The 15,918-nt window shown below is 40.2% G+C and overlaps 1 protein-coding gene across 6 annotated transcripts in view; it reads right to left on the bottom strand.

Annotated features, from left to right (window-relative positions):
- si:cabz01090165.1 (uncharacterized protein LOC100333421 homolog) overlaps positions 1-15,918 on the bottom strand; it is a 537,387-nt gene that overhangs the window by 426,059 nt on the left and 95,410 nt on the right. For all 6 annotated transcript variants that reach the window (XM_049576585.1, XM_049576584.1, XM_049576586.1 and 3 more), the window contains exon 2: positions 4,769-4,808. The gene's annotated coding sequence lies outside the window, so the exon portion shown is untranslated. The remainder of the gene's footprint in view (positions 1-4,768; positions 4,809-15,918) is intronic.

The raw sequence follows: 15,918 nt of genomic DNA, 5'->3' as shown, positions 1-15,918 counted from the left end.
TGCATATAATATGTCATAATTCCCTCTCCCTCCCTCTGTTTTCTATTGCTTTGAAAACATCAACAAATTTCTCTTTTTTACCAAAAACTACATTTTACAAGATTACACTGAACACATTATGAGAATGGTATGATTTACTATGGCCCAATACTCACTTTTATTAAACAGAACTTGAAGCTATCATAATGTAACACAGTGCAACCTGCGTGAACTGTTTCGTCCACTGGCTGCTAACAGCTAATGCTAGCTAGCTTCCCTCCTGCTGTTTTCAACACGGTACAGTGTTTCAGTGTTTGACGCAACAATAGTGAGTTCATTACATCCTTTTCTCTCTACAGCATACAGTACCAGAGAAGTTCTCTGTTCGTTCCAAACATGTTTTCTACTGTCGGACTGGATGTCGGTTGCTACTCTCCATCGTGTCACATGTCAGTGAGATCACAGGGCTCATTTGCCCATCAGCCATTGTTTTCTTCTTGTACCTGCTCACTAATTTAAGTTTATAGCCATTAGCCTGGAGGCCTGCTTTTTTAGCCTGCACAAAATTGATGTGACGTAAAAACAACAGCCACCTCCACTGGTAAATGTCATCTTATCTGCGAAGAGGTAAGCCAGTCAACAGGGCCAATATCGGCCCATACCGATGTTCAGCCAATAAATTGGTCTCTCTAGAAATATCTATCTCTAGAAATAATTAATGTCATATAATATTGTCGATATACATCCTCTGCATCACTGCCACTGCTTTATAAATCTAAGGGAGCCCACTGTGCTCAGAACAGGACAGGACATGTAGAAGCACATGCACAGTAAGCATATACATAGTTGTGTTCAGCACATAAACACATTAGCATACATAAAGAGTTAAGCACATATAAATATACATAAACTCACACCTCCTCCTACGCTTCTCATACTGTAACAAGTAGACTGTACATGTACATAGGTACATACAAAGATACAGTATGGAGGGTATGGGCTCTTAAACACTGCACAGTCAAGTGCAGGGTAGCAAAGAAACACAGGCACTAAATGTGGAGGACACTATAACTGCTGCTTATATAAAGTGTTTGAGATTTTATGAGAGCTGAGGAGAACAGACGAGAAGGTGAGCTTAAAAACTTTGAGATGTGGCAATAAAGTGATGATCTATCACCTCCTTCAGCCACTTTATTTAAAAGTAAAGCAGTCATGTTTTATTTGGGGCTGTTTGTGGTTAGTGCAGGGTGAGGGTTGTCTAAGAACGCAAGAGGACATTTTCAACAAGGTGATAAATCACCAGCCATCAAACACTGAGAAGTTTGAACTCGCAGGCTGGTGAATCATGCAACTGTTAGACTGCTTGGTGGATGATCAGCCACTGGGGTCTACAGACTAAGCAGCTGGTTTCCTGGTCTGAATATGATGAAACTGAGAGCAATAAGCAGCTTGAACAAATGCAAACTGAAAATAGGTAAGTAGGTAGGCCAGCAGCAGCCCAGTAGTCAGAGTAAAATGTTCTGGTAAAGTTGTTGTAAAGGCTTGCATTACATGTACATTAGTGACATTAGTGAGGCAAAAATGATGTCAAAATAACACATTCTAAGTTATTTGGGACAGTTACTGTGTCCTGATTAAGGAGACATATCTAGAGATCTAAAGTTTGTGATGCTGCAGAGTAGAGAGAAGGACATGCTCTGAAATAATTTGACTGCAGCAATCTAAGCACTTCAATTAGTTCTGGGTATCAACTAGTACTAAAAATATATCATTGCAAAAGCAGTATGAGTGGTCCTCTGGGAAAACACGTGATAGATTTCAATCCAGTGCTCGTTCTTTTGGGATCAATAAAGCATCATTATGCCATGGATAAAGATAGCTTATAATTTCTTTTACAATTTAATACCTGTGTTTTGGAGAATCCCCCTTTTTGAATGTGAAATAAAGGTTGATGATGACTGAGCTTTTAAAACTGGAGCTGACGTCAGTGACTGACTGGACACTGCTTACAGTCTAAACAGGTTCAATACAGACTCCAGGTGTGCGTTTGTGTGTGATGTATTTGTCAAATGAAGTGCTTCATGTTCCTATAAAAACAGCATGGACAGTAGCTCATGAATAATAATCACATTAATCATGGTCTGAACAGCAGTGACATATGTACACAGATGTGTCCGACATGCCTGAGTTACAATTAGAACATCATCCAAACATGGCGGCATCAAACAAACATTTGAAATCCCAGCAGTCACAACCAGTGGACTCAAACTGATTCTTGTCAATCACTGCCACACACACAGAACTGGTTGTACTGGGCTGCATGAGGGTAGAGAAATGAAAAATTGCTGCTTGCTGAGAAAGGTAAGCTTTTGAATTATTTCTAAAGCTGGACAGATACAATACAGATTGCTGAAACAACCCTTCCATAATTACTATTAACACATACTGATTATTTTTCACTTGCAACTCTCTCAATCAACTGAGTAAATCCAGACAACGCAATGGACAATGAGCAGACTGTCATAACGGTCAATCCTTACCACAACACAGTCACCAGGATAAACTGAAAAATTAAACATGGGTGAAATTGTGGGCTGAGGGATGTGTGCAGCATATAGGGTTGGTATTTGACAACACTTTCATTCATTCATTCATTTTATGTAACTGTTTTTCCTGGACTGCTTATAAGGGGGCTGGGGCCTATCCTAGCTTACATTGGGCAAGAGGGGGGGCACACCCTGGACAGATCACCAGCGGCTGTATTCACAAAGCTTTGTAATATAAAGAGTTGCTCCTAGTGACAAAATTCTAAAAAAATTCTTAGAATTGTGACCTTTTTTTAATTTCCTCTTAAAGTTAAGACTAGGTTATAACTGTTAGGAGCAGGGAGGAGGACTTTTAAGAGGCTTAAGGGTTTCTTAAGCAGAAAAGAAAATGGTGGAAAGACAAAGAGGTACGAGAAATATTCTCCAAACACTGAATGACAGTGAGTAAATGAAATGCTACAGATTAGATCACATAGGGATAATATGGTTGAACTCATTAGGGATTTGCACACATTTCCCACCTAACACTATAACACCAGAACTAAAGCAATCAACACTGAGATATCTGGAAAACCGGAAAAATGCAACAGTGCAGCAGTGATGACTTGGGTCTGTCTTAACCTTCCATCAGTGTGTGATCACACTAACAGTATTAAAACTTTCACAGTAAGCAGTTCATTTCATTTCCACTCGGTGTCCACACCTTGCAGGCTCACAAAATGATGTGTCTCTGACAACCAATCACATCTGTTAAAAGCAAGCATCACACCTAGCAACGGGGTCAACCACACCTCAGTTTCTGTCCCTTCCTTAATCCAAGTTGCTCTGAGAACTTTCCTAAATCACTCCTAAGCTAAGACTCCTTACTAAAAGTTTTTAGGCTGAATTAGAAGCTCTCTGAGAGTAGAATGGCTGTGAATACAGCCCCAGATTATCACAGGGCTCACACATAAAGCCACGGCCAATTTACAGTCACCAATTAAGCTAGCCGGCATGTCTATGAACTGTGAGAGGAAGCCAGAGTACCCAGAGAAAACCCACACCGACACGGGGAGAACATGCACACACGTGTCTCCTGGGAGAACGTGCCCACACACGGGGGGCTTCCCCACCCTGGACATGTTGGAACCAGGAACCCTCTTGCTGTGAGGTGACAATGCTAACCACTGTAACACCATACTGCCCTAACAATGTTTTATTATATCATAATACATGTACATACAGTGTACATTGCTGCATTTTCTATTGTTTTCTAATGCCAATCTTACTTTTTATACTCGTTTGTAGGTTTAGCTGCTCACAATAAAAGTTGTGTAACTACTGAGGATCCAGTTGGAAAATTGAACAGGAGGTTTTCACAGATACAAGTCACAGTTATTCTTTGAAAAATGAAACTCAGTTCAAAACTTAAATACAGCTAAAACTGGTTCAGCAGCCATAATGTGTGTCTGTTAAGTGCTGCATCGCTGCTACATTCATCAATATATTAAAAGTCAGTATTGAACCTGCATCAGTTGTTTACAGAGGAAGTCCTGCCTGCTCCTTATCTGTGGTCTGTTTGAATCCCACAGCAGTGTGGATGAATGACTGTAGTTTTACTTACAGATAACACAATGTGGTGGATCCATTGTGATCAGATAGAGGACTCTCCGTCATTACTGCGGTCCCACTTCCAGATAATGTCCACTCTAATCTGATCTGTGCATGGACGTCCATTATTTAGACAGATACTGGACTGTCAGTGGTCAGCATGCAAGATAAGTGGCTCTGTTTGAGGACGGCTGGGCTGCTACTGTATGTGTGGGGGTGTGCGTGTTTGTCTTTCAGAGTTTTACTCAACTGAGTTTTTTGTTATTTGTAAAAATGTGTATCTAATGTTGCTCTTATGCACTAGATCGGGAAGCTAATCACTACCTGACATGCCTGATCTCAATACTTTCTCCCGTATGACCCCATAATGCATCTGTCACTTCAGTAATTGCCACTTTGCCACTTCTCCTTCTATGTACACAGCCATTCACTTAGCCAATGTTCAGGCCATTAAATCCACAATCCATCTGTCCATTAAATTTCTTTGTTAACCCACCTGACTCATACTTCTATCCTCTTATGTACAGACAAAGGGTTTTGAACAAAGTCTGCATGCATTTCATCAGAGATTTCTCATAGTTCAAATAAAGTTCAGTCTCTGATACAGAAGCAGTGTTTGGATTTGTAGGTTGAAAAAGAAGTTTTTAACTTACCTTTATGTCATCTGGTTGCCAGCTCAATCCTTCCAGATACCTGTAACAGAGAGAAAGAGAAAATGTAAAAAAAAAAATAAATAATAATAATTAATTACTTAAAAACATGAACCAACAAATCAGGTGATGAGATAAAACCAACACGTTTAAGTCCAAACTCAGTTGCTAGAAACAATTTCTGCATCGCACTTTTCTGCAAATCAGGGATACGTTACATTTCACTCATTCATTCATCCATCTTCTAACCGCTTCATCCTCTTGAGGGTCACGGGGGGGCTGGAGCCTATCCCAGCTGACATCGGGCGAGAGGCAGGGTACACCCTGGACAGTTCGCCAGACTATCACAGGGCTGACACATGGAGACAAACAACCATTCACGCTCACATTCACACCTACGGACAATTTAGAGTTATCAATTAACCTAGTCCCCAATCTGCATGTCTTTGGACTGTGGGAGGAAGCCGGAGTGCCATGCTGACACGGGGAGAACATGCAAACTCCACACAGAAGAGCTCCCACACGTTACATTTGTAACTTTATATTTCAACAACACTGCGATTCATGTGTAGTTACGTTTAGGCACAAAATCCACTTGGTTATGGTTTGAAGAAGATCATGTTTTGGTTGAAAATACATAGCACTGGTGGCACAATCCCTGCTGGAAAAGCAGTGATGATGTCATTGTAACAAAAAAAAAAAAAAAAACCTGCTTTTAATGACACAATACACAGTGATGACACAGCAACAGGTTGCTAAAACACCCAGATTTGGTGGCTAAAATGCTGCTGGAAACACAGCAATCACTCGCTAAAAAGCAACTGGTTTTGTTGTTGGTTGGTCTCGAACAGTGGCCTACAGCTTGGCAATCATAAGGTCACAAACATTCCACCATCCCCTTCACCCTCTGCATACTATGTCACATGTCACACACATACAATGTCACACAGAGTTCTACATTATCCTAAAAAAGCTGCAAACCATAGTTTTTTTTATGAAACAAATAGAGGAAATAGTGTATTTGTAGTGAATTAATCCACATTTGGTGCTCAGTCATATCTCACAGACTGTATAAATAATGGATGTAGCCTGACATCACCCTGGTTTGTGAACTCCCACTGCGAAGCCTCCAGTTCAGCATTTCAGCTGTCATCTTCTTGGCTTTTTGGAGACAGAAGTGACCATATCTAGACAAGAGGTTGGAACTGTGAAGGAGCAAAGGGGTGGATCTGACTCATAGACCGTGATGAAGCCTCACAGACAGCTTGTCAGTCAAGCAGCCCTGCCCTTAAATATGCCTAACTTAAGGCCTTAACAAAATGCAAACAGGGAGGAAGGGTTGGACAGCTGTCATGAATGTTGAAATTAGCTACAGAAACCAAAACCATTTTTGTTCCATGCTATAATAATGTTTATTTCCGCTGTAAAGTTGGACATAACATTGGGGGTCTATGTGGATTGACTCTGTTTTGGAGCCAGCTTCAAGTCACCAGTCAAGGTACTGCAGTTTTCAGTACTTCTGCATTGGTTTTATTCTCAGTGGGTGCGGTTACATGATGGCTTCTCATTCAGAATGAAATAAATCTGAATGAAATCATTCGGAATTAAAGTCTTTCCAGGTAGTTTACATGGGAAATCTTCATTCCGAATGAGGGTTTACACGGGAGATCAGTTTAATCACCTTTATTCGGGTCCGCGCAAGGTCTGGGGGTTTCTAATTGGATAGGGGGCGGGGCGGATGTTACGTGTTTACGTTTACCGGAAGAAAACACTGTAGTCCTCATTCTGGATAACAAGATGCTCGACAACGCTGTTCTTAGTGCCTTTCTCGGGCTTGTTTGGCTTATATTCTTGAAGCAGCAGTACGACAACAACCTTGTTCTGCTAATGCTTCATCTGTTGAGGAGGAGAAGGGAGGTAGAAAGTTGAAGAAGGGAGATAGATGAGTGTGCTTTGGCGAATGGAAACTGATGAGTGCAACAAGTCTGACGAAACGAGCATGCGCAGAAAGACCAGAATGAACTTAGAGAGGAATGAGTGTATACAAGTGCGAGAAATTCTTTCATTTGGAATTAGAAATGGAATATTCCTGCCCCTTACATCGGAATGAATTTTCAATCCCATTGGCCATTTTCATTCCGAATTTGGTGTTTACAAGATCACTTTTATTAGGAATGAACATTCATTCCAAATGAAAAGGGAATTAAACTGTCCATGTAAACGCACTCAGTGTCAGAAGTTGCTGCTTTATCAGTCTGTGTCACCTCTCTAAATTCAGAGGTTTATATGGGTCCGTGAATGCAATGCATGCAGAGATTTTTTCTTTTTTCCTTCTCAGCAGTTTGAGGACTTTTAAGTCGCGGGGTGGATAATTGATCAGTCGATCAGATCAGAGCTAATCAGATTAGGTCGGTGGATAAGAGGAGCAGCTGCTGGTGAGTAAAGGCAAACTTTTAGACCCAGCACAGTACATGGTTAAGTTTCAGTTTCACTGCACCTGCCATTCTGCTGCTCCGTCTGTGACCAGAGTAAGCTCTGCACTGCAAGAATGTGGAGCAATAAATAACCCAACAACGCACTTGATAAACGGCCCAGCTGACTAAGTCAAAATAAACAACAGTGTGTGTGTGTTTGTGGTAATGAATGAACATGTCACCCAGTGCAACAGTGTGGCTCACTGATCTGTGTTCTTAATCATTTTTGGACAACACTGGAGGAAGATGTATCAGGCTTCGAAATACATAAAAATAAATCCCTGGATTGCTGCATTCAAACAAAAGCCTAAAACAAATTAGACTGCACGTATTAACACCATCTCTCAAACTTTTTATTACAGCACTTAAAGAGAGGAAGGGCAGGACAGGGAGATGACGTGCTGAGGAAATCATGAGTCAGATTTGATGTTAAGAGAATAAAGCTGAACCCACTGAGTCATCGCGACACCAATTCTTATTTCATCCTGTAGCTTTTATTGCCAAACTGCATCTCTTTGCAATGAAGAAATGTTGAAACAGAGCGACTCAGAGGCAAATGGATTTGTTTTAAAGACGCAGAGGCAGCTGACAAATGGATGTCATCACGCAGGAGAAGGAATGAGCAGGAGAATAAATTACGGGGGCAAGTTTTGTTCCATCTACATGTCTCTGGATCTAATAGATGGCTTATAAACTCTAGGAGAGAAGGAGGAGGAGAAACAGAGTATGAATCTAGGAGACAGAGGGCAAAGATGCTGAGAGACAGCTATTCAAAAAATGGGCAAAATATAAATTGATCAGTCAGCTATAACCTATTTCCCTATTTTGTTCTTTATTGAACCATCCTCACTCACTTTCCTCTTATCTACCCATCACTTTTTTCCCCCTTTCTTTCATCATTAATCCCCTCACCTCCTCTCTTAACTTTCCCTCTCCTTCCCTCCTTTCCTTTTCCTTCCATAACTTATTGTGGTGGAAATCTCATCAGACAGTGTGGATTATCAAAAGCCTTCCCAGGCTCCCTGCCTCTGAATGAAATGGGACTACTTGAGTTTTAAAAGCCAGCCGGACACTTTGATCTCTTGATAGCATTGCTAACATCACATAGGGCACTCAACATGTGTGTACGTGTGCGTGCGTGTGTGCGTGCATGCGTGCGTGCACGTGTGTGTGTGTGTGTGCTTCATGGATGGTTTCACACAAAGAGAAAATCCTCAATAGGTGAAGACACAGTGGTGCTCATTTTAAGGGGCCAATTAGATTTTGGGGAAAAAAAAAAAAAAAAAAAAAAAGGTCAAGGTTAAGTGAAGCTTTTAGTGGTCAGGTATGTAAGAAGTAGGATGAATGAGTAGCCAACTTGTAGTGGCACTTGTATGAAATCCTTCAACCCAATTGCAAAAAAAAAAAAAAAAAATTGTTGGCATTGTATGTAATGGTGAGTAATATATGGACTGTGAGATTACAGTGGATTACAGTAATTTTATGGCGGCATACTGTTAAATCACAGTAATATGCAGTCATATCTGCTGTGAGATCACACAACTGTCATTTCACAATAATTTACTGTAAAAATGATACAGTAAATTACTGTGAAAGTGATGCAACTAGTAGTTAGTCAACGAAAATTACAGTGCATGGTTATGGTCAGGAAAAGATCATGTTTTGGCTTAAAATATGCGGTTCTGGGAGAACAATCCCTGCTGGGAAAAAAATGCAATGTCACCTCCTGGTGACAAAGTTAACTCATATACTGTGCCACTTTAGAAATGTTTATATGGTATGTATGAAATGTGCAACTCTAACATAATTGTGGTTTGCAGAAGCTTAACAATGCCAACATTTTCTTCCTGCAAATGGGCTACCTTCAGGATGACAGTGAAGTAAAGGTACAATACATGTTTTTTTGGTGTTGTTTTTTTTGTCATTTTCAGCATCAAAGCATCATGTCTCAGTGTCTGATGGCTCCAGCTGTCTCTGCTTGCTGTATAGTTGACCAAGTATTTGGAGCAGTGCCCACAGTGCTTCCTGGTGACCTGTGATAGGAAGTCCCATTTCTCACTTTGAACTCAATCAATTATGAAGGTAAAAACAAGCAGCAGTTAATTTGCTAATGACCATCCTCAATGGGTTTTTATCATCTTCTAATTGAGCAATAACACTAGGCAAAGAAAGAGCTACAGTTACAGAAATATCCTTAGACAGCAGCAGACATTAAACCAAGATACTAGCTGATACTGGCGACATAATAAACCACATACACAGCAAGTATTGTCGATCCAACACTAACAAAGCCAGTGATTATATTATCATTGAGCCATCAACAAACTAACACATAACATGAATTGCAATGGACAAAATTAAAAGAAAACTGCATATAAAGAGAGCTACTCCTACAGATAAACACACAAAAGGTTCTAAGTATCAGGTCTCTGTTTTAGGTTGTTGTTGTTTCACAAAATCAAACTTCATATGGACTGCCACATTTTGTTAAATGAAGGTATCCCTTTGAAATCAACCTTGTCAAGTAGGGGTGAGGGAAATTTCCTATTCTTAGATGCATTGCGATTCGGACGTGGACGAATCAGAATCGATTCACAAACGTCCAAATTTCGATTATTTAAATCTGTTAATTAGAGTAATACAGAAGGTTCTAAATAATGCGGAACTAAGAAGCGCAGTATGCGTCATCTCCGGGACACTTTGGGATGCGCACCTGGAGCAGACACGCCGACACGCGCACAGAGGAAAACAAACATGGCTGACCGCCTCCCACCTCGCCGTGAGATCTGAACAGCTCCTTCTACAACGTTGACGGCGGAAGCAAACTGGACAAGAGCCATGTTATATGTAAGCTGTGTCGTGCTAAAATAAAATACTTTGGCAACACAACAAACATGAGAAGCCATGTAACTCGATTCCACCTGACGGAGGAGTCAGGGAGACGGCAGGCTGTTGTTGCTGTGGCAACTAGTGGCGCTACCGACCAATGCACTCAAAAATATAATGGAAATGAATTCAACTGTTTCTTATTACAAATTGCAAGTGTTGAGTGCTTATTCAATGAGACAAAAAGAAATGTGTTGTGAAAAAGTGCATCAATATACATAAATTAAAGATGCATCAATAATCGTTTTATAATCGAATCGTAGCCCCTGAATCGTAATCGTTATCGAATCGTGAGGTGCCCAAAGATTCCCACCCCTATTGTCAAGTGGACAACGGTTTGTGTTCCTGATCCACATTTTTAAGACAGTTGGCAAAATAGGTGATTTCCAGTGAAGATAAATCATCTCCTAGCTTAGAAGAGTGCTAGGATAATGGTGTAAGTAATAATAGTATGTGCTTCATTCACTGTATCTAATTTAGAGTGCAGATAAAATATCTTTTTTTATACTGTCAGTCAAATATTTTCAGAAAAGACTTCCAAGTCATGCTAAAATACTGGTACATGCTATGGGCAGCCAGAGTGCCAACATGTTTTATCATCTCTCTTGAACTTTGATACTTATATACTAGATAGTTAGCCAGTATGTACATCTGTACTGGGACAGCCAACTCTGGTCAGATCTCATCATTATTTAAACTAGAGAGGGTTGAGCAAATATTACAATTGGCCTTGACTTGAAGCATATTGTAATTCAAGTGGTCTGAGAGAACATGTGTTCTACACCTCTTCTTGGCTCTCTTCTCAGGCTTTAGAAAAACTAATGCCTTAACAGGAGCCTACACTTCAAAGCAACCCAAAAAAGAAAGATAGACTTATCAAATTAGGGTCTAATAGAGGGTTTGAACAATAGACAAGGTAAAACACTTATATATATATACATGCCACTTAAGGCCTTAATTTTGGCAAAATCTATTTAATGACTTTTAATGCTTTTTAATGACCCGTGGAAACCCTGCTTCTGCTAAATGGGGCCTATAGACTTATCAAATTAGGGTCTAATAGAGGGTTTGAACAATAGACAAGGTAAAACACTTATATATATATATACACATGCCATTTAAGGCCTTAATTTTGGCAAAATCTATTTAATGACTTTTAATGCTTTTTAATGACCCGCGGAAACCCTGCTTCTGCTAAATGGGGCCCCAGTCAGCTGATCCTGCAATACAAATCCAGCCAGCGTAAACCCCAGCTCTGGGTACCGGACAACACTTGACTCCTCACCAGATCTGCAAACATTCTGTTGCTGCCATTACACAGGTTAGACATGGTGCTGCCACTGGCCACCAGCCAGCTGTGACACACAGCACTGGGGGATTTGTGCTGGCTGAATTTCAGTCGCTACAGCCGCAAATCAGGCTGCTGCCTGATCTTTTCTTGGTGAAGCAGTCCACAGCTGCAGGGGACAAGGTAGAGGGACAGTAGGGTGGACAGCAGTTAATTTTGGTCTCATGTGTGTTCAGAGAGCAGGGCAAGGAGGGCCTTACTTTGCCCTCTTCCAGATTTCTGCCCTCTCCAACTTTAAGAAGTTTAGTTTTGTTGAAAATTTATAAGACTCATTGATTCATTGATGCCCCCACTTGACATATCCACCTACAAGCAAAGCTAAAACACACCACTGAGCACATTCACATGCACACTAGCATCCTGGTTGTGATCATATTCAGGATAAGATGGGAGCATGGCATAATGTGATTCATCTCCCTGCATACTATACTCTAACATTATACAGATTTCAGGTCATATGTGTGCAAGACGCAGATGAAAATGAACTTACAATAGTTTCTGGCTGCCTGAACTTTGCTGGATGTTTTGCTCTCTCCATCTGATCACTAGTAATAAATAATAAGAGGGTCATGATGTGAAACAGTAAGTACATAATAAATACTTTGATTTAAATATCAAGAGAGAATGTCAAACATTGGCTTCAGATTTAAATGTGAGGATTTGCTGATTTCTTTATTTTATTTTTATCATTAACATCAGCGTAAATTGTTTGGGATTTTGGACTGATGGTCAAACAATGCAAACAAGTGCTTATATTGTTATAGGCTAAATACATTAGACAGCATACTCTGAAATCCATTCATAACCAGGATATTTGTGTGACTGTAAACACACTCATTGTCTGAGACATAGTAGTAGTCATCATGTCAAGGCCTCAACAGCTGATTACAGCCAAACTTTTGCGTCATTGTAAAAAGGCAGTGGTCATGGTTGTCTGATATAATCATCTGTAGACCTTACTCCATCCAAAAAAGCATTCACCAATCTTAATACATTATGAGTTCTTTAATGCCGAGGCCCTTTTAAAGATGATGGCTGAAAACAAGCAGGGAGGGCCCCAAAAGTTCAAGCAGACTTTGATGCTAAGTAAAGGAGGAGTGCTGGAGGGAGCTATGGATTCAAGGGAAGGCTAATAGTCTATTATTGTGTGGTTTTCCTTTTAAAAGTTGGTATATGGGCTAATGGCATGCAGCTGGGGAAAGTTTTTATGCTGATGATAGTGTATAGTTTCAAGTATAAGTAAAGAAGTAAACAAGAGAAGTGCTGAGCCATGAATGAATTAGCATTCAGGCCGGCAGACAGGCAGGCTGGACCAAGAACACACACATACACAGTATATAGTCAATGAACACATCATATCCATACCAATATCCCAGTCCAGTCACCAGGGGAAGATGGTGGCATTGTTCATTTCTGCAAACCACGGATACGTAACACTTGTATATTTCTTACCTATCATATCAGTGCTTCTTAAATGATGTAGTATAGGAGCTGTTATCAGGCGATGAAAGGGATGGTGGATGGCATGTCACCTGGAAGACACACCTGCCAAGCCAACCTTGTCTCACAACCAACTAATCAAATACCAACACTTCAACAGTGGCCCTCGACGTCAGACACGGACAACAGAGGCACCCTTTAGGTCTTTAAAAAGTAAGAAAGTCTGAGCAGGGTGAGTGAGGGGGGAGGTGGTTGGGTCAAACAACCTCTATCTTTCACCTGGGAGCCAGCTGTTCATGTCACGTATGAAACCAAAAGTCAGCCAAGGAGGACAGTGCCAGAAAAGCAGTTGTTTTTTACAGAGACATTGCTGTGTTTCCAGCAGGGATTGTCCCCCCTTAGCCAGCTGTTTTAAGCCAGAACATAATCCTTTTCCAACCATAACCACGGGATGTTTTCTCACAAACCTAGCCACATGTTAACCACAGCCTTGGTGAAATGTTAAGTTTCAACATATTCTCCATATAAATCACACAAATGTAACATGTTTGCAGAAACGTACAATTCCAATATTTTTCCGTCTGGGTCAGTCCGTCAGTCTGGGTTTAATATTCACACCGCCACCACAAATGCAGAAGACTAATCCTGTCTTAACAAGCACGGTATGAAAAACGAATACAATACAGTTTAAATGAAGCATGCCTTATCATCTCATACAAAGACATATTTACATACTACCATAATGTCTGCCAGTCAGAAAAACGATGCATCCATAGAAACAAAATTCTTATTGTATTTACAGCAGAGGACATGTACTACAACACTAGACTGACGCTTAAAAAAAAAAAGAAAGACAGAAAAAATACTCAAAGAAGAGTTTCTGACACAGCACCTGCTTTGATGATAGGTATGTAACTGATTAGATTTTCACGTAGTTTTCTCAATCTTTGACCTAAGCATTAAATCTAAGAAAGCTATTGAGTTCACTGTGTTGAGAAAAACAAGAAGAGATGCTTTGGCAAATGATTTGTTTGTTGTCATGGCCAAATTGTTGAAAAGTTTGATCTGGACATCTGTGATGTTTCAAATTGTTGCTGAAATGGTGACTTTTGTTCATACCCTGTTTTGTTTCCATAAGCTGGGTCCACCTGGCAAAACAATCCACTACAAGTAAGATGGCTTCCCATGCTTTTCAACCAAGAAGTGGAAGAGGCCAAGTGCCAGTTTTTTTGGTAGTACACCAAACATATGTATACACACTTAAATATTCAATTTTATTTGCTTAGTAGAATTAATATGTGCATGATGGGCATATAAACCCCCCCTGCTGGGTCACTGGTGCATTCATGGTGTGGAGTCCAGGCCTCACCTGCTGATTTAGGTTTTCTTTTCCTTATTTTCTTTTCCATTTGTTCTGTCTCTTATACCTGTCTGCAAGGTTAAGTCTTTGTCCTCAACTTAAATTAAGCCACATGATTGTGTTATCTTTCCTCAGTTTCAGTGGAAGTGACATCACTGAAAGTTTAAGTGCACAATACATCTCAGTTGTTGCAACCGGAGCAGAGAGTATAAAGTTTAACATAGCAGTGCAACGTGTGTATAGTTTAGACTATTTGTCAATGAATAATTGCTACAATACCTCAGGACACAAGCCTTGACACATGCCTTGATTCACTTGTCACCCACTGATCAAAGTGAAGGGTGATCCCAGTGTTAGCAAGCGGAGTTAGCCTCCCATTGGGACCTACCCAAGTTCACTTAAGGTGGACTGTTAAAAGGGATTATCTTTTCTAACAGTAGTTACAATATCAGCCGCTTGTAAACAGGAGGAGAAATGTGTGGCTGCTGAGTGTCTCCTGATTCAGCTGTTGTTTAAGCGTTTCATATTTAATTAGATTTATATATTCAAGAATACATGTTATGATGGCAAGAGTAATATAATATTCAGTTTCAAGTTCAAATTTGTCTTTGCAATAATCAAAACATTAATAAATCATACTTAATCAGACTCTATGTCGTTGACTGATTTAAAAAGTATTGGTTCCCCATTTAGGCACCGACATTGCTTTTAAAGAATAATGTTAGCATTGGTATCTGAAAAAAACCCAAACGATACCCATACCTACTCTTTAGCTGCTAGATGTTCCACTTCCTTCACCAGTCAGCTGCTTGCTTTTTATGTCTGAGCTTATATTCTGAAAACAGCTGCTGGAAGTGAGCCTGATGAGACTGACTGAACCACACAGCAATGCTGGCATATCAAAACTGTGAGCCACAAGCGGCTAAACAGCTATGTAGAGCTGTAGAGATGGCAACCCATACCTTAAACTAATTCTGCTCCAATGTTAATTCAATACATTTTGACAAATGAAAGTGAAACTATTGCTCATTGTTATGATGATGCTGTAAAGTACTTCATGTGCATGTAGGAGAACATTACAAATCTACAGTATGCTGTGTATGTAACTGAAGGAATAAATAAAAAAAATAAATAATCCCTCCCTCAATAAATGGAGGGTAAATAAATCCTTTTAAAGACCTGCATAATAAGACAGAGGGCCACAACTGTGACTCATTACTATTACCATCCTGTCACAGCAGCCTGTCTCACTGCACCGCTGCAGCTCATTAACCTCCCTCACATCTTCACTGCACCTCTCCAGCTGATTATCTCTCGTTGGCTATGAAGCACCAAAAACACACAGATTGCAGTTTCGAATGACGGTGCATAATACACACAGCTGTGCATCCACAGTCATCATATTAATGGGTTTGTCTACACATGCAGCTGCCATTTTGAAAGAAATCAATCAGCATTTGGACGTCTCACTTGTTTCAAAAGGAGTTGTTTTGTTTTTACTTGTTTAGGATAGAGCTGCAACCAATGATAACTATCATGATCTAATTGTTGAGTCTTTAAGCTGGTAAAGCATCCATCATAATTTCCCCGAGCCGAAGGTGAGGTCTTAAAACTGTTCGCTTTGTCCAACCAAAAGTCCAAAAGC

The sequence above is a fragment of the Epinephelus fuscoguttatus genome, linkage group LG5 (genome assembly GCF_011397635.1).
Source record: "Epinephelus fuscoguttatus linkage group LG5, E.fuscoguttatus.final_Chr_v1".
Taxonomy (NCBI): Eukaryota; Metazoa; Chordata; class Actinopteri; order Perciformes; family Serranidae; genus Epinephelus; species Epinephelus fuscoguttatus.
Note: the sequence above shows the minus strand (reverse complement) of the source record. Positions and strands in the feature narration are given on the sequence as shown.